Genomic DNA, 20,667 nt, shown 5'->3' with positions numbered 1-20,667 from the left:
GATGATTGTGAGGGTTGTTATATTGATGTTGGACTAGCAAGTTGATGCGCCTTGCTACTATCATTTATTCCATGTTGATGAAGTTTTGGTTGCCTTATTATGGCTTGATGTTTATTCCGAGTATGAGGCTCAAGGTTGCTTATTTGTTAATATGGTTTTTTGGATGTTCAAGCTTATGAGTATGTTTATGGCTGCATAATGATGATTTTGTCTTTCTGATTTGTATTTGATTTAGAGCCTCCTAATTTTATATTGTTGTTTTCAAGCATGATAGGGGGAGTGGGCTTTCATGTGATGACTAGAGTCACGAGAGATAGGTGGTTAAGTTGATAAGCCTTTTGTCTAGACTGTCAGGGCACATGGGGGTTTTCTTATTGTTAAGCAAGTGATAACTTAAATAATAAATTATATGGGTTGGGTAACTAACACTCACCTAACAAGATAATGAATAGTTTTGAGCCTCATGACTTGATCCTAGGGAGGATGTGTTAGGATAAGCATGAGAAGGCCCTGAAGAAGGTAAGTCAAATCTCCCTTTATTCTCTCATGGGTTGGTATTTTGGTATGGTTTTGTCATTGATGTCAGCACCTATCAATACTTATCAACTCTGGCACTTTGAAGAATCAGCAATGTTCACCGACAAGCAAGTGACTTATGCACAATCACCAGTATCTTGTACATCAGAAGGATATAATGTTCACCGACACTTGGAATGATATGGAAAACACCTGGTTATGTCGAAGACATCATTTGGACGCTTGTCTTGGAGATTTATTCATTGGTATATTCATGTTTGCATATTTGTTGTTACCGGCAAATAGGTCCAGGATAAGCACCGACAGGCTTATCTATTCCAGATCAGCACGACACACTTTGGAGATGATTTATTATTGTTGTAAATGCATCAAGCCGACATGTTGAATTAGTTATTGCATTGGTTATTGATTTACTTGTAAAATGTTTTATTGTAATATCTATTAGAGCCGACCTACTAAAATTGGTCTTAGGTTATGGTATAAATGTAAGATCTTATTTGTAAGATCAAGTGTGGAATGCGAAGAAAGATATAATTTAGTATATGCAAAAATAAGCAGAGCTTTACACGTAGATATCATTTGAAGGTTGAAGGAGGATTTTGTGAAGACAATCAGAACTACACCGATACTGAATCCAGCATAGAAAGATGCTATTTTGAGCAATACATCTTTATTGGATTTAACCATCCACTTGTAGTCAGTGTGACTCCTACTTGTGTTTGAGCAGTGAGCTCTAGGTGCTTAGCCTTTCTGCATGTGCAAACCCCATTTATATACACATACTATCTACAATAGTATCATCTGATTGTGGGTAAGGTTTCCCACCGTGGTTTTTCCCCTTACAGGGTTTCCGCGTACAAATATTGGTGTTATGTGTTGTGGATGTTATTATCTTTCTATTTTATGCATTAATCCTTACCGGTACTGTAATTAACTGATAAACTATCTACCGGCATAAAGTCTGATTTATCGGTATTAAGCATTAAGGTTGGTTAAGTTGTTTTTGGTTTAAATTTATCTGACAACTGATTCACCCCCCCCCCCCCCCCCCCCCCCTCTTAGTTATCTCCGGGACCTAACAGAAATGGCTCCACATGTTTATCGGGGTTATGCCATGAAGAGTTGTGTTGGTAATATTATGGGGGAGGATAGGATGTGATGACACTCCATTCCTACATGTGTCCTTTGCTTGAGATGTATTGATGCCATGTTGATTTGTGCACCTTTGGGAGTTTTCTATTTGTGCTTTCTTATGATTGGTTCTTGCTTGAGTGTCCTTGTATTGTTTAGTCTCTTTGGTTTTAAGTGTCAGCCTAGATGTAGAGTGTGTGTTGGGACCTTGTGTCATCTCCTAGCATGGGGAGTGGTTCCTTTGGTTCCACATGGTTGGGTGGTTGGTGCTTTTAAACCATTGGGATATTCCTATCTTTGGATTCTTCTTGCATGGATGAGGATTCTCCTTTAGATAGTTCATGGATAATAATTGCAACAAGAATGTAAACAAGGACATGATTTATGCAATGAAATTATCTTGTAATGGTTGTACAATAAATTATACTCTTAAGAAATGATTATATTGTTCTAGTTATAGTGATAGCTTTTGGTTATAGTTTATGATTGTAATGGTGGACCTTGAGTTGTATTGTAACACATTTATATTAAATTAAATGGATGCATGAGATGTGAATAAGTATTATGGTTTGGAATTAAATGATGCATTTTGTATTCTTGATGAGCCATGTTAAAAGGAAATTGTGTAAATGTTATGATAATGGTAATAGCCTAGAAATGATGTCTTTAACTATTGCTTTAAGTAGAAGAAATGCTATGCCTTGTTAGAATGTATACGTATGAGTAATGATAGAAGATATCTTAGGACATGTTTATGATTTGTGATTGAAGAATTTGAACTTATAGTATCATACCTCGTAGTCAGTGATCTAATGGTAGGATTGAAATCTTATAATGCTTGGGTTGTAACTAAATGTTCCTTATGAAAACATTATCTGGATGTTCTTAATAAATGAATTACTAATCTTATTAATGGAAATTAATAGTAAGTGTATGGGTAGATGGTAAAATGAATGCTTGTCTATCAAAGGATTAGATTATATTATATGTTATGGTTTAATATTATAACTCCATTTGGTGGATGCTATTAGTTGTTATTGATTTAGGATATTGTATCTTAGTTTGTGTTGAGTTGAATTCATGCGGTTACTTAATTTGTAATAAGATGTTGTTGGTTAATTGATATAGTGTAAGAGATTTTATGAGTATTAAATGAGATATAGATTAAATGTTTAGGAAGACTTTGTGATTGTTGCATCATGTACTTTAGGAATCATGATGAAGTGATAGACATGCTAGGAGCATAGAATCCTAAATGATTATGTAGAAATTAATTATAAATGGAAATTATGTTAATGCAATGTAAGGGTTAATCTTGGTATGTGAATGGTGATTTTAATAGTCGAAGTTTGGTTAATGGTAATAGGAACAATTGGACTTGGTGTATAAAATGAACCTAAGGAAAAAGAAAGGAAATAGCTATGCATTGAAAGATAGAATCTCATATTAAATGAACGATTAAGTAGGTTGCACATCATGAGTGTTAGATATTGCTATGTTGCACCTATGCTTGAATAATGATTAAGATTATTAGGTATTGATCTGGATGAAATTAAATGTTTATTGCTTATGTAGGTAGATTAAGTAATGGCGGTGAGTTACCCTAGGGAGTTAGTAGTAATAATTTATTATATTCCGCTTGTGTAATTGATTAACAATTGAGTGAATTATTCTATGTTCGTAACACTTAAATATTGACGAGTTCTCGTTGCATTGCTTAAGTGATTGTTATATGTTGGTATTTAAAAAGAAAAAAAAAAATTAGTGTGTATTTAGCTATATTTCTCTGGGGTATTTTGGCGGGCATTACAACCACTAAGTCCAAGAGCCATGAATGTTAGTTGTGATGTTTTAAATAGCTTATGCCAAGTGAAAGGCTCTCCATTAGACAGAGATACCCATGTACCCCATTTTAGAGAGTTTTAAGATACCCTCTCTTTTGAATTATAGTTTAGAGGCTTAGCTTGAGTTACTACAATGAGAGATTAGAGGACAATCCCTAATATTATGATCAAATTATTGAAACTAAAATAAAATGTTTGACAGGTTGAGGTAAAGAATATGCTAGGTGCATAAAAAATAAAAAAATGTATATCCATAGACATTCAAATCCTTAGAGAGGTTAACCTCTGCATAAACACTTTTTTTTTTTAAATTTTGAATTGAATTTTTCAAGCTTGACACAAATAACATTGACAAACAAGGTAATAATAGTGGTTAATAAATTATAGTAAGGTAAGGGCAACCATAGAAAATTTAGCCAAATAAGCACACAAAGGAACTATTTTTATTAAAGATTAAAAAAACCTCAAGTCCAAGGTTAGAAAATCAAGAGAGACGACAAACATACCACAAGCCATGTTTCCTGATGGCTTCTATTAGGCAAATGGTATCTCAACCTTGCATCTACATGAGGTTACTATTTATACTAAGTTTTTGTTTGAACATGAAATGGTACAAAATTCTCCTTAAAGCTTCGGATTGGCTAGATAAGCATGCTAGTAAATTTTCCATCGCAAGATTATAGCTAGTTTTGAAGATATTAAAGTTTCCATTTTTGGAAGGTGCAATGAAAGGTTTAAAATTGATTTTGAGGACTTTAGACCCTCAAAAATCCCTAAAAAGTGGGTGTAACCAGGATAACAAGTTATGAGGTGATAGAGAACTTCGTGAGCTTTCTGATGCATCAAACAGTTCGTCAAGCAGACACCCAGTTCACAAGTTATGGCCTTTGAAAGTTTGGACTCTTGGAATAGAAAATATAAAATGCACCAGACACATAATGAGCTATAAAAGGGAGGAACACGTGTTGATATGTGTTTTGACATGTCATAAGACACCTAAAATGGAGATAAGGTCAGCTCTAATTTATTGGGTGGTTTTTAGCCCATGGTTTTGTAATACCGTTTGACGGTTTCTTGTATTGTATCTCCTATATATGAGGTACATGAGATAGAGGTTGCGTGTAAGAGTCTTATGGCTATTGAGTTATCGGCTTTGAATCTCTGATTAGTGGTGCTCCTATAAAGAGCTTGCTCTGCAAGTATACTGTAATCTGTTATTGGTTGCTGAATAATATATTGAGCTGCTTTTGGAGTGTGGATTTTTTCTCTCAAAAGGGTTTTCCCCACATAAATCATTGCGTTATCGTATGCATGATATTATGTTGATTTTTGTTAAGTTTATGTAACTGTTGTAATGATCTGTAAAAGTTTTTGCATTACCCTCCTCTCAAGGTTAGTGTAGGAAGTTGTTCCACTACTTAACTTCCTTACAAGCGGTATGAGAGCTTGATCACCTTTAGTTTCAATTGTGGGTTGTTGGGTTTTTTCAACTAACCCTGATTTGAGTGGGAGCTTGTGCAAAAGATACTTTTTGATCTTGTTGCAGGAATTTTCAGATGGCAAGTTTTTCAAGGAGAACAAAGGTGGAGAAATTTAATGGAAGTAATTTTGAGATGTGGAAGCTGAAGATGGAAGATCTGCAAATAGATTGAGATCTGTGGGATGCTATTGCTGTGAATGTCTCAAGACCCTTAGATCCTACTGCGGTTGCTCATTATGATGTTATGGACTATAGGGCCAAGGGTATAATCAGATTATGCTTGTCAGAATTTGTTCTAACCATTTTCCATGAAGAGAATTCTACAAAGAACCTATGGACTAAGCTTGGTGAAATGTATCAAGTGAAATATTTAGTGAATTAGATTTTATTGAGGAAGAAATTGTGTTCCTTGAGAATGGAAGAAGGTGGATGCGTTACAAACCATCTAGAAGCAATTAATATGTTGGTAGCTCAATTGGTATCTGTTGGTGTTAAGATGGACAAAGAGGAGAAATGCCAGATCTCACTTTGTTCTTTGCCTGATTCGTAGGATTCTCTTGTTATGGCTATCGGTAGTACTTCTATTGTTTTGAAGTCGAAAGATGTGGTGGGTGCCCTACTTGGTGAAGAGATGCAGAGGAAGGCATCCATCAATTTGAAGGAATCCCTGATTGTTCGTGGAAGACCTAAGGAAAAAGGCAAGAAGAATGAGAAGCGCAATAAGTCCAAATTCAGAGGGAGATCAAAATCTCTTTCAAATTCCAAAGTCATTTACTAGAATTGAGGCAATTCAGGTCATATTTGTAAGAAGTGCAAAGAAGAAAAGAAGAAGAAAAAGAAGAAGTTTGATTTTGATTCTGAGTCTGAGAAGGAATATGGTGATGCTTTCATTGCATCTTTGGCTACTCATACAGGTAATGATGCATGGTTAATTGACTCAGGTGCATCTTTTCACATGACTTCAAATAGAGAATGTTTTTTTGAATATGAATAATTTAATGGCGGTAAGGTGTACTTGGGTGATGATTCACATTTAGATATTGTTGGTCGTGGTAAAGCTAGGATCAAGTTTCCTGATGGTAGAATAAAAAGGATTAGTGGTGTGCTGCATATCCCTGAATTAAAATGAAATTTATTATCTGTGAGAAAAATGATAGATGCGGGCGTGCAGTGTTCTTTTCTGATGCAGAATGTAAGATGATTAAGGGTGCTATGGTGATTTCTAGAGTGTCAAGTTTGACACTTTGTATAAGCTAGAGGTGTCAGGTTTGACATTTTGTAGAAGCTAGAGGCATACACTGTTGAGTGTAATAACACTCCTATAAGAAGTAAATATATGGATACTTCATCGGAAGATTTGAGGGTCACCTTTAGCGGATGGACATGGCTTTTGGGTACCTAAGGGTGCTCTTTCTTCTGAAGCAAAGTTACCTGTAGAGAATAAAATGTTATGGCACCAGAGACTTGGCCACATTGGAGAAAAGGGTCTAAGGACCTTGAAAATAAAAAACCTTGTTGAAGGTTGGAATGATTGTAATCTTGACTTTGATTTCTATGAGCATTGCATTTATGGAAAACAAACCGCGTTTAGTTTTACTCGAGTTCTCATAAATCTTATGGTGTTTTGGATCTTATTCATTATGATATATTTGGTCATGTAGATGTTCCTTCCATTGGAAAATCCACATATTATGTATCATTTATTGATGATTTTAGTAGAAGGACATGGGTATACTTTCTAAAGAGTAAATCTGAAATTTTTAGTCGTTTTAAAGAATTTAAAGCAAATGGATGTGAAAAATGCTTTCCTTCATGGTGATTTGGAGAAAGATATTTATATGAAACAACCAAAGCACTATGTGGTGAAAGGTAAAAGTAATTTGGTCTATAAATTAAAGAACCCTATGTATGGCCTCAAACAAAGTCCTAGGATGTGATACCAGAAATTTGATACATATGTGTTGAGTTTGGGATTTGAACATTCTAAATAAGATCACTGTGTTTATTATAAATATGATGGTGATCATTTCCTGTACATTGCATTATATGTTGATAATATGTTATTTATTGGTAAAGGGAAAGGTATGATTTCAAAATTAAAGTCTCAACTTGCTGCTAAATTTGAAATGAAAGATCTTGGTGCAACAAAAAACATTCTTGGGATGGAAATTAGAAGAGATAGAGTAAACAGAAAGCTATGGCTAGGCCAGAGTAAGTATATGAATTCAGTTTTACGGAGGTTCAACATGTAGGACTGTAGACCATTGTGTGTTCCTTTTACAGTTGGAACAAAATTATATGTTTAAGATTGTCCTACACCTCCATTAGAGATGGAAGACATGAGTAGAGTGTCTTACTAGAGTGCAGCTGGAATTTTGATGTATACTATTGTCTATACTAGACCAAACATTGCCCAAGCAGTAAGAGTTCTTTCCAGATATATGTCTAATCTTGGTAGAGTTCATTGGGATGCAATCAAAAGAGTCTTTAGATATTTGAAGGGTACCTCAGAGTATTCTTTGTGTTATCATGGTAATTTGGTTGGAGACGTGATTTTCCTTGATATTCATGGTTATGTGGATTCAAACTGGGCAGGTGATATTGATAGTAGAAGATCCACTAGTGCTTATGTGTTTACTTTATCTGGTGGTGCAATTAGTTGGATGAGTAAGCGACAGGTTGTGGTTGCTTTGTCCACTATAGAAGAAAAGTATATGGTAGCTACTCATGATTATAAAGAAGCCATTTGGCTTAAACATCTGTGATCATATATTGAATAAAACAAGTTGCAGTGACAATTTATTGTGAGAGTCAGAGTGTGATCAACCTAGCTAAGAACCCAATATTTCATTCCTGGGCCAAACACATTGATGTTCAGTACCATTTTATTAAAGATATGGTCAAAGATGGCACGATGAAGCTGGTTAAGGTAGAGACTTTGATGAATGTTGCAAATTATTTAACTAAGGCTATGAGCACAACAAAGTTCAGATGGTGTTTGAAGTCTATAGGCCTCATGGCCCCTAGCAATTAGTTTATTATATAGATACTTCATTTCTCTTGCAAGGTATTTGACAAGTGGAAGAATGTTGGGAAAATAGTGTCTCAACCTTGCATTAAATGAGGTTACTATTTATAGTAATTTTTTCTTTGAGCATGAAATGGTGTGAAATTCTCCCTGAAGCTTCGGACTGGCTAGATAAGCATGCAGGTAAATTTTCATTGCAAGATCATAGCTAGTTTTGAAGATATTAAAGTTTTTGTTTTTGAAGAGTGCGATGAAAAGTTTAAAATTAATTTTGAGGACATTAGACCCTCCAAAACACACTAAAATCTGGTCGTAATTAACATAGAAATTACGAGGTGATAGAGCACTTTGCAAGCTTTCCAGCGCATCAAACAATTTGTCAATTGGACACCTGGTTCACAAGTTATGGCCTTTGAAAGTTTAGACTCTTGAAACAGAAAATATAAAATGCATCAGACACATAAATGAGCTATAAAAGAGAGGAACATGTGTTGATGTGTTTTTTTACATGTCATAGGCCATCTAGAATGGAGATAAGGTCGGCTCTAATTTATTGGGTGGTTTTAGTCCATGGTTTTGTAATATCGTTTGACGGTTTCTTGTATTGTATCTCCTATATATGAGGTGTGTGAGATAGAGGTTGTGTGTAAGAGTCTTATGGCTATTGAGTTACCTCTGAATCTATGATTAGCGGTACTCCTATGAAGAGATTTATCTACAAGTGTATTGTAATCTAGTATTGATTGGTGAACAATATATTGAGCTACTTTTGGAGTGTGGGGTTTTTCTCCCAAAAGGGTTTTCCCCACGTAAATCACTGTGTTGTCGTATGCATGATATTATGTTTATTTCTATTAAGTTTCTATAACCGTTGTAATGATATGTAAAAGTTTTTGCATTACCCTCCTCTCAAGGTTAGTGTAGGAAGTTGTTATGCTACTTAACTTCCTTGCATCTTTTGCATGACTAGCTTTACGTGGGTTAGTGTAGGTTAGTGATTTACGTGGGTTTTCCCCACGTAAATCACTGTGTTGTCATATGCATGATATTATGTTTATTTATGTTAAGTTTCTATAACTTTTGTAACGATCTATAAATTTTTTTGCATTACCCTCCTCTCAAGGTTAGTGTAGGAAGTTGTTCCACTACTTAACTTCCTTGCACCTTCTGCATGACTAGCTTCAACAAAATTAATGGGAAAAAACCCTTCGTAGGGTTTATATGGTATCAAGTGTTGGAGTTTATAATGAATCCCACAAGTCATAGGAATCACCTACAACCAAAATTCCTATCACATCTAAAGAGAACAAGCCATGATTATGTGCTATGCAACCTTAAGAAATAAGTTGATTTAGAAAAACATAATTTATATGCTTGTGGTTGATCTATGTAAACCTAGATAGATTAAATGAATGAACAAATTCTTAGAAAATAAAAAATGAAACCCTAGATTAAAACCTAGGTGAGGATTAATTTAGATCATGAGAAGTGCCCTCATCTTATGAATTGAGACAAAAATCACCTATGACTAGCTCAATCTAAACATAGAAAAATACTCCTAATTTTAGCTTAAGTGAACAAAGTAATAGGGGACCTACATAATTGATGATTTATTAATTAACTACTAGGTGATTAACCTATATACACTAACAACCTTCCTATATCAACTTAGGGTGAAGGTAAAAAACTAATGGCGAATAAAATTATGGATACATGGATGGGTCTTAGATAAAAAGATTGATGAGGTACCTATGTACAAACAAATCAAATCTCTCATAACAATAGCAAAGGAGAATATCACATGGAAAAAAATCCTCTCCAAAGAAGAGAGAATTGTTCGGATTAAGGTGTCTCAACCTTTGCAAGTCCTAACATTGACAACTAGGTTTATTTATTTAATATTTGGTTTAATTCCTACCAGATAATATTTTTTGCACATGTTATATCTTCATCTTGTGGGAATTGGCATGTTGTCTTGTCATCCTAATGGGAAGGTGACATGGAGTATTTTCCCTCACATGGAAGTACGCATTCCACTTAGATGATCTTGGACTTTTGTGGAGGTAAGTGCCCCATGTCATGCAATAACAAATTATGGTACACCTCTCACGACAACTTATGATACACCAACCTATGAAAATTTATGATCAACTCCATAATACAATAGAGAAGTGTTAGTAGACACCTTTGCATGGAGAAGGTGGGTGCCCATGTTGGGTAATGACAAGTTGTAAGAGGATCTCTTATTGTTAGTTAGGTATGATTGATTCTCTTACAATTGTAGAACTGGTAGTAATAATTATTTTTATGAAAATTTAAGAGGTGTAAGAGAATCCATCATACATAAAGATAGTAAATTTTGGGCATCCAACTTAGGAGGTTTGAATGGGGAGTCAGTTGGTGATGTACATGTGTTATTTGCATTCTTACAAGTTGCTAAAAAAGTATTGTAGGATTTTGCCAAGATCAAGGGCACAATGAAAAGCATAAAAGAGACAATAGAATGACAAGAACAAACTGTATTCTCATCAATATGCAAAATGATCAATTGGATTAACCAATACAATGAATAGAGGCCTGCTTATATAGGCAAGGCCATATGGATGTATGAGCACACAAATATGACATGTGGCTCAATGAGAAACAAGGGTAGGTAAGAAATACTAACGGTAGGTAGGAAAAATAATATAATATTCCACAAGAGGTGGATGACCCACCTAATGTGGAGTGTAACAGCAAAATAAGACCACAAAAGGTGGAATTTCTCCTACAAGCTCTATCCCTAAGTGCACACTTCCCTAAGTGTCTCAAATCCAAACTACAAAGAGATGCATTATCCTAAGTTAACTTAAGTAAGTGTAATAATATCCAAAATGAATATTTATTTACACCAACACCCCCCCTTAAGTGCAACTTAGGGAAATGAAGACTCAAGTCAACAATGCAAGATGGGTCCCGACTACTAGGCCATGATAGGTACCCATGTACAACATGCAAATGCAAGCAAAACAATGCAATGCAATCTCTCACAAACAGAGAAAGGGATAAAACCCAGTGGGAAAAAACTCCCCCCCAAAAGAGAGATGAATGTAGAAAAGACTCTCAAAGAAGAAGGACAAAACCTCAAAGAGGAAAAAGTCCCCCCCATAAGAGAGGAATGAGAAGTCAGCTGACCCCCCCTAATGACACATCCCGCACCCCCAAGAGAGCTCGCAACTGTTGGAACTTACTCTCGGTGAAAGGTTTGGTGAATATGTCAGCAACCTGCTCTGCTGTAGGACAATACTGCAAATCAATGACCTGCTCCTGGATGAGCTCTCGGATATAGTGCATATGAATCTCGATGTGTTTGGTCCGCTGGTGCTGGACCGGGTTCTTCGAGATTGCAATAGCACTCTAATTGTCACAATGGAGAACTGTCAGCCATGGAGTGGTGAAACCAAACTTTGTGAGAATCTGCTGAAGCCAAATGGTCTCAGTCACTGCATTAACAGCGCCTCGATACTCAGCCTCAGTCGAAGAGAGAGCAATAGAATGTTGCTTCTTGCTCTGCCAACAAATGGGGCCCGAACCAAGGTGAAAAATGTAACCAGAAGTAGACTTATGATCAAATAGATCGCCAGCCCAATCGGAGTCTGTGTAACCAACCAAGCGAAGTCCTGTGCCTGCTGCATAGTGAATCCCATAGTGATGTGTACCCTGGATGTAATGAAGGATGCGTTTGGCGGCTTTCCAATGAAGCTCATGTGGATCCTGCATGAAGCGGGAAACCATGCCAACTACAAATGAAATATCAGGGTGTGTATGAGTCAAGTAGATGAGACTACCCACAAGCTGACGATACAAAGTGGCATCAACTGGTGGAGAAGAACAATGAGCCTCAAGCTTGACTCCTGAAAGAAAGGGAGCTGGGGCAGGCTTATAATCAGCCATATGAAAGAAGGCAAGTAGATCAAGAGCATACTTGGGCTGTGATAGTGTAATCCCGGAAGGTGACTGTGAGATCTCTATCCTGAGAAAGTAGTGCAAAAGACCCAAGTCAGTCATAGAAAATCTGTCATGCAAAGCAGATTTGACCCTGCTAATGATGGATGAAATACTCCTTGTAATGATCAAGTCATCAACATAGAGCACAAGTATCAAGTGAGAGTCATCCTGTCGCAAAATGTAGACATTCGGATCAGAATGACACCTGGTGAACCCTGCGGAGAGAAGAAAGGAATCCATCTTGGCATACCAAGCCCTGGGGGCCTGCTTAAGGCCATAGAGAGATTTCCTTAGTCTGCAAACCAAGGAAGTATCCTGGATGAAACCCTGTGGCTGCTCCATATAAATCTCCTCATCAAGATCACCATGAAGAAAAGCACTCTTCACATCCATCTGATGTACAACCCAACCATGAGCTGCAGCAATAGCAAGTGTCAAACGAATGGAGTTCATCTTGGCTATGGGTGCAAAGGTCTCAGTATAGTCAACACCTGCAACCAGTGAGAAACCTTTTGCAACAAGCCGAGCCTTATACTTATCCACACTACCATCCGTTGCAAACTTGGTTTGATAGATCCACTTACATCGAACCATCTTTCTCCCCTTAGGGAGATGGACTAAATCCCATGTGTTGTTCCTCATCAAGGAACTATACTCTTCCTCCATAGCTTGGTCCCACTCAAGAACCCTTGATGCTTCCCTAAATGTCTATGGATTGGAAGTGGTAGCAATGAATGCATGTGGAAGATCCTGATGTTGTGATCGAGTTCTCCATGTATCCAAAGGATCCCCAACAAGAGAACCCGTGGACTCAAGTGTCTGTCGAGCCCAACGAGGTCTTGGTGGAGGTGGAGAATGAGGCTCCTCAACTGCAAGTGGACCCTGCGGAGGCGTAACCCTGCGAGTCGAAGTTGAGGGAGTCTCATCATCTGAATCACTAACATCACTATCCACAATGGAGGAAGGTGGAGGAGGTAGAGAGGCTAAGCTAGGAGAGCTTTCCTCAAAGTGAACACTCCTCTCAATGAATACGTCATGTGTCTCTGGATCCATCAATCTGTATGCCTTAACACCCTCAGAATAGCCAACAAATATGCAAGGTCGACTCTGAGGTTCCAATGCCTTGCATTTCTGTGGAGGTATGTGAGCCCATGCTGGACACCCAAAGACTCTAAAATGTCTCACAATCAGTTTCCTACCAGCCCAGGCTTCAAAAGGAGTAATACCTTGCAAAGCTTTGTGAGGAACCCGATTTTGGATGTGTGTGGCACAACTGATAGCCTCTACCCAAAAGGCGGGATCAATAGAACATGCATGTATCATACTACTAGCCATTTCTTTGAGAGTTATATTCTTACGTTCTGCAACCCCGTTCTATTGTGGAGTGTATGCAATAGAATGCTGAAGATCAATCCCCTCAAATGTACAAAAATCCTCAAGTCTCTTGTTCACATATTCCCTTCCATTATCTGTGCGAAGAATCTTGACCACTTTCCCTGATTGCTTCTCCACACGAGTCTTGAAGTCCTGAAATCTGTCAAATACTTCACTCTTATGAATGAGAAAGTAGACCCAAGTGAAGGGGGAGTAGTCATCAATGAAGGTAAGAACATAGCGGACCTTACTGAATGAAGGTGCTGGAAATGGACCTGCTACATCACTGTGAATAAGTTGAAGAACTTCCAAAGCTCTCCAAGTTGTCCCTTTATCAAACTTCTCTTTGGGATGCTTGCCCATGGAACAACTTGAACATACACCCTCTGAAAAACTAATTCGAGGTAGACCTATGACCATGTCTTTAGTGCTTAGTTGTTGAAGATAGCGGTAGTTAAGTTGACCAAACCGCTCATGCCATAGCTTACTTTCTGAATTTGAATGAGTAAGCAAGGCCCTAGAAGGTGAACTTGGCACAAAGTGGGAAAATGAATAAAGCCTTGAGTTGTCATTGACTTGTCCCACTGCTACCAAGGCATCATCATCAAGTTCCTTTACCACAACTGAATCTAGTGTAAACTCAACCTTTTTCCCATTCCCATAGTGAGTGATTTGGTAGATGGAGAGAAGGTTGGTAGACAAGTTAGGAACATAGAGAACATTCTCAAATGTTCCATCATCCATGTCAACTAAACCTTTCCCTTCAACCTCTACTTGTGTGTCATCACCTATGTAAATGTGAGGTACCTTAGATGGCTCCAATGAAGAAAACTGCTCCTTTGTAGAACCCATGTGATATGAGGCACCCGAGTCAAGTATCCATTGCTGTGAAGAACTTGTTGTAGCCACAAATGCTTGCCCTTTTCCCTTAGATTGTGAGGAAGAGGAAGGAGTTGAATCCTTCTTTGTGTAGGCGGATGGAAAGTTGATGTTGTTTTTCTTGAGAAGATTGGTTAACTCATCAACTTGCTTTGCGTGGCATCGATGCTCATCATGACCATACTTTTTGCAATATGCACAAGTTGGTTTATCCTTCTTAGGTGGTGTCCCCTTCTTGGAAGAGGATGTAAAATCACCTTGTGATGGAGAGGATGATTGTCCTTTTTCCTGGTGTGGCTTAGACTTGGATTGCTTCTTCTTCTTGTTGGAATCTTTGCCTTGACTTCCTTGATTTCCTTGATTTGCTACCAAAGCCTTGGACTTTGAAGACTTGAGAAACCCCATGTTCAACAACTTAGTTTGTTCCAATATTAACATTTCTGTGAAAACATCAAATGAAGGCATACCATAAGAACTCCCCATTGTCAAATGATGAGTTTGGAAGCTAGACACAAATGTTGCATATTCTAGTGCAAGCTTATCCAACAAGTTGAAGATCAACTGAGCATCCTTTTTGTCAATTCCACAATCCTTTAGCTTTGCTCTTAGCTCATTTGCTTTGGTTACATAATCTTGGATTGTATCAAAACTCTTGGGATCTAAGTTGGCGAGCTCATTGTCAATCTGATAGCCTCTGATTTCATCAACTTGTCCATACAATTTTTGAAACATATCCCAAGCCTCTTTAATTGTTTTACACTTCTCAATGTGGAAAATGAGGTCATCTGATACATACTTGCGTAAGGTTCCAAGAGTCATGCAATTCTTTGTGAGCCATTCTAATTGAGCAATTGGATCAACCTTAGGATCAGGTGGTGTTGTTATTGTTCCATCTATGTAGTGTGTGAGACCCTTTTCCATTAGTTTACTCCATACTTTAATTTTCCATGATGCATAATTATGTGGAGTTAATGGTGGAAACTTATTAGGACTCATTGCAACAAGAATGGAAAGAGCACAAAGAGAGGCACAATCACACAAGACACCCCCCCAAATTCACTCAATCAAAGAACCCCCCCCCCCCAATTGTGATGATTTGTCACTTTATAAGTAGTGCGTATACAATGGGCCACTTGCAAAAAATGGCAAAGTGGACTTTTGATTTACAATTTTACAACTACCTCAATAAGGCCAAAAGAGTCTCAAACTGATAATGCAAAAGATCTAACTAAGATCCAAGCAATTTACAATTACCTAATAGGCCAAATAAGACCAATATTTGAAAGTACAATTTTCACTCAAAATCTCTAAAATCTTATCATAGATTTTGAAATTAGATGAAAAAATAAGCACTTTTAAAAAAATGGTACCTGAAAAGGAGGTCGTATGAGCTCAAACGAGGCCTTCGAAGTTGCAGAATTGAGGATTGGACAGGTACAGCTGAGAGAATCTAAAATTTTTGAAAAACCTATGCACCAAAATCAGAAAATAACCACACCACTGCGAAGATCATGAAATTTTAGCCCATTTCAAAAAAAATTGCACCAAAAAAGGAGCAAAAATGAGCAAGATATGGCCTTCCAAAGTTGGACTGCAAAACTGAAACGCCCAATGGAGAGGGGTCAAAAAAATTTCAAAAAGTGCTGATGTGGTGCTGATGTCAGCAAGTCACTGTGTTAAATTTGACGGTCATATGATCGTCGCAAAAACTTCGCCTCACTACTGACTGGCCGTCCATACTGTACGGACTGCTGACTGTGCAGACCGTACATATGAAGTGGCACTATACGGACGACTGCGTGGCATAGTGACTATGCAGTACGGACTGTACGGATCTGACGTGGCTGTGTAGATGACTGTTTTCTCGCGAGCCAGTGGCCGCCTACCACGTGGTGGACGCAGTTACCGCCTGGGTTAGGTGGTCACCGGCAGAGAAGGTGCTGCCGGAGACGGGAGATCCTGGCGGGTCGGGAGCCGAGGACCGACGGTGGTGGATCTCGGCACGGGTGGCGGCGGGAGGACCTGCACAACGGCGACAGCCAGTGGGAGCTGCGGCCAGAAAGCGGGGGAGGCGTCGGGAACCTGCGGGTGCCGGTGGGGATGGAGTCGACGGGTCTCGACGGCGGATCTCGGCGCGGGCGGCGGCGGGGACACCTGCGACAGCATGCGGCGGCGACGCGACAAAGTACGGTGCTGCGACCTATGGGTAGAAAAGGTACGGGGGGGTCTGCGGACCCCCAAAAAACTCTTTTTTTTATTATTTTATTTTATTTTATTTTATTTTGAAATTTTTCGAAAAAAAAATTTCGAAATCCATACGATATTAGCCAAAATGGGGAGAAAAAATTTCTCACCAAAATAGGTCGACTTTATAGTCAAAATTTATGGAAATGGCCTCCCGGATTCAACAGTGATGTCCAAATCGTTGTATGACGCCCCCAAAAAATGAAGATCCCCAAATCTGAAAATAGAAGCCTTCCACGATGTCTCCAAAAACCGATCAATGAAGCCCCAATAGCTCTGATACCATGTAGGATTTTGCCAAGATCAAGGGCACAATGAAAAGCATAAAAGAGACAATAGAATGACAAGAACAAACTGTATTCTCATCAATATGCAAAATGATCAACTGGATTAACCAATACAATGAATAGAGGCCTGCTTATATAGGCAAGGCCATATGGATGTATGAGCACACAAATATGACATGTGGCTCAATGAGAAACAAGGGTAGGTAAGAAATACTAAGGGTAGGTAGGAGAAATAATATAATATTCCACAAGAGGTGGATGACCCACCAAATGTGGAGTGTAATAGAAAAATAAGACCACAAAAGGTGGAATTTCTCCTACAAGCTCTATCCCTAAGTGCACACTTCCCTAAGTGTCTCAAATCCAAACTACGAAGAGATGCATTATCCTAAGTTAACTTAAGTAAGTGTAATAATATCCAAAATGAATATTTATTTACACCAACAAGTATGCCAAGTATTTTGCACAACCTCCTCTTTTGTCTTCATTTAGAAGCTTCCTCCTTTGTTGTATTTTTTTTATATAAGGTGGTCTTGGAAAACATTTTGTATGTTATATTTTGCAAGTGAAGTGTCATGTTGTCATAATTAATTTAGATTGTGGTTATTAGTTGTAGAATCCTATTTGAATAAGCAATATATTGCTTGTACTATAATTATTGTTTTAGTAATAAAAAGTATTGTGCTTTTGGAGTGTGGGATTTTCCCCATGTATATCATGTGTTTATTGTTTTTATTTAAGCATGTTCGTTAACTCATTCTAAATGTGTTTCTATTTTTGTAATGGTTAAATATTGTAAAGAAAATTTGCACTATCCCCCCCCACTAGATTAGTGTTGGGAAGCATTTTCCACACCTCAAATTCTTTTAAAAAATGAAATAAATGCACTAATGAAAGAAGGATAGGAGGACTTGATATGAACTCCAAGGACTGCATCTATCACACAAGTACATTAAATATCTCCCCCATATTGTTGGAAAAATGGCGTTGTACACCTTGCATAATAATGTTTCATTGTTGTATTATTTTATTATTGTGTGAGGTGGACATGGAATTATATTGTAATATCATATTGTATTGTTGCACCTAGGCACACCTAGATGGATGTGCAACATGTAGAGATTCCTTTGGTATATTCTCATAACCACTTGATGAGTTGTATTGACACAATGGTATTATTATATTGTATTTATTTAATATTAGGGAATGCAATTGCGATGATGTACCCAATATTAAATGTGGGTCAAGGGTAGGTAGGAAAAATATTATATTTTATTGTCACATGGTTTTGGGCACATGGTTTTGATGTAATACCACTGGGTAGTTTTGTGGTTGCTTGTCTCTATAAAAGAACCACAAGGATAGTTGTTTGGGTTAGCCAAGTTAGCATTTGTGAAGGAGGAAGCATGGCATGGGATGTGTGGATTCATGCTTGTTCACATGGAGTGTTTGGTTATGGCTGGGTTTTCAAAGGCTTTCCATAGTTATATTGTAATGGACACATTGTTGATAATACATGGTGGATGATGCTTTTAGAGGCTGAGTTTTTCCCTAATGAGGGTTTTCCCAGGATATATCTTGTGTCACATTTTCATGGGTATGTTGTCTATTCTTTGCATATGGCTTCTATGTGTTAATTTGATTGAAATCTTAAATGGGTTATGTGGAAATTGTCATAAAGATGGTTGCAAGTTTCCTTACACATATGAGAGAAACTAAGGATATGAATCACCTCATATTAAAGAAGTAGCTCTTGTGGAAATGATGAATGTCTAAAGCCAAGGCATGATACACTACTTGCAAACAACATTTTTCCTTGGGAAGAAATAGATCTATCGGTGATTGGAGAATACATTCTCAAAAGATAGATGAATACGTAATCTAAATCAAAATGATGTATGCCTTTGAAAAATTACTCAAATGTTCCTATGTCGAAATGAGACGATGTTAAACTAGAAACCTGTGAAGGTTGATGTCTAGAACAAGCTACAAAGATGATGATTATTTCAAGATACCAATGATGATGCGACTATCAACAAGAGGAGATGAATGTCCTCAAACTAATTCTATAAATTTTCAATTTGAGACTCCAAAAATAAGGATGATATATCTACAAGATGCGAATCCCAAGTAGCTATGTTTGGAAGATGATGGAGGTCTTATTTTTTATTAAAAGCAGCCAAAACTAGGGGGCTGACCCAGATACAGACACAATAATAGCAGAAGAGCATTTGTTACAAGAAAAACAACAAATTCATAGCCTCCTAAGACTTTCCTATATCAAAAACCTTAAACCTACTAACCATATTAACAAAGTTTATCAGAGTCATAGTAAGCAATAAAATATGCCACGCAGGGATAAAGATAACCAAGTCTGAGATTAACCAACAATGATTATAATCATAACTAAAAACACTAAGGCCATCGAGGCCATCCAAAAACTCAAAAAACCACCAAGTAGCAAACATCCCTATTTATTTTTTCCATGACTAATCTTGGGTAGGAGCCTCTTGTTGAACACATGATGCCACTGAGAGGGGGGGGTGAATCAGTGGTTTCCAAATATTTTCCTTTTTTTAATCCTATGTGTATATACCAGTTAACAAATCTAACATAAAGCAGACATACTGGTTAGATGGAAAGATAACACAAATGCAACCACACATAAAAAGGGACATCTCATAACACCAGATGTACGAGTAAAACCCAAGATGGGAAAAACCTTGGTGAGAAATGCTACTGGAGACTACTGCTCCAATCCAACCTCACAATGAAACACTCAGTTACAACATTTAGGGCACCAACCCCTGCACCGAGCTCCAACTTAGTGATCTACAATGAACATAATCAATTACAAAAGTAATGGCCTTGTTACAAAAGAACTTTGTAACACTTATGCAAGTCTCTTCACCGATTCACCTCTATCCAATTTACTGTCATTTCTCTGCTCACCTTTCTATTGCAACCCTATCTCCTGCTTCAACTCATTCTCTACTGCAACCTTACTGGTTCAACCTCTTCTTCTTCTCCACCTGTTCTGCTCTCTGTCGATTCTCTTTTCTCTTTGTCACATTGCTGCTATCCACCACCGGTCTTGATAACTCAGTTATATGTCTACTATCTGATTACTGTCGGTTCTCAGCTTTCCAGTTCTCTTTTGTTTCTCACTATTCTCTTCTCTTACTTACAATCTTCAATGGCTCTTCTCTGTCAGTTCAATCATCACCAATGCAATCCTCTGTCAGACTGCCGATTGTCTCACTCTCACCGGTTGAACTCTTCAGACCGGTTCTCTCTCACACACTCAGTCTCTTCTTTGATTGACATTGAGCACTTGACTGATTAGATCTCTTCACTCACCTCACTCTCTCATGCAACAACACCATCTACTTCTTTGTCTCACACTCTTATAGCCATATTTTCCCACCTAAACATGAGTTTGAATATAGACATGCTAGGGTTCCCGCGATACACTAAATCTACTTCCAATCCGATCTTTGATCATCGTGGCACATCATATCCGATCAAATCTCATGTCCTTGATTGATGATCAACACTCAATCAATGAGCATCACCCTACTATTTTCCTTGCGATTCACGTCTTCTATCTTTAGCTATCTGTAACATGATTTTCGGCCTTGTGTCTGGTCAATCACGTGCATGATGCGGTTTCCTTTACCCACTTTGATTTGCTAGATTAGTCTATCCTGGATCTTTGTTGTTTCCTTGATCTCGAGCCACAATCCTTTGCCAACCTTCCTTGAGCTTCGCAATCACCATTTAATGTTGGACCAACTTCCAACGACCTCACCGTCACACCACACCGACCTATGCATGCATGCCACTTCAACTCCACGTGACCCCTTTGTTGCTATC

Source organism: Cryptomeria japonica, chromosome 1 (assembly GCF_030272615.1).
Source record: "Cryptomeria japonica chromosome 1, Sugi_1.0, whole genome shotgun sequence".
NCBI lineage: Eukaryota > Viridiplantae > Streptophyta > Pinopsida > Cupressales > Cupressaceae > Cryptomeria > Cryptomeria japonica.
The sequence above is the reverse complement of the archived record's forward strand: the minus strand, read 5'-3'. Positions refer to the sequence as shown.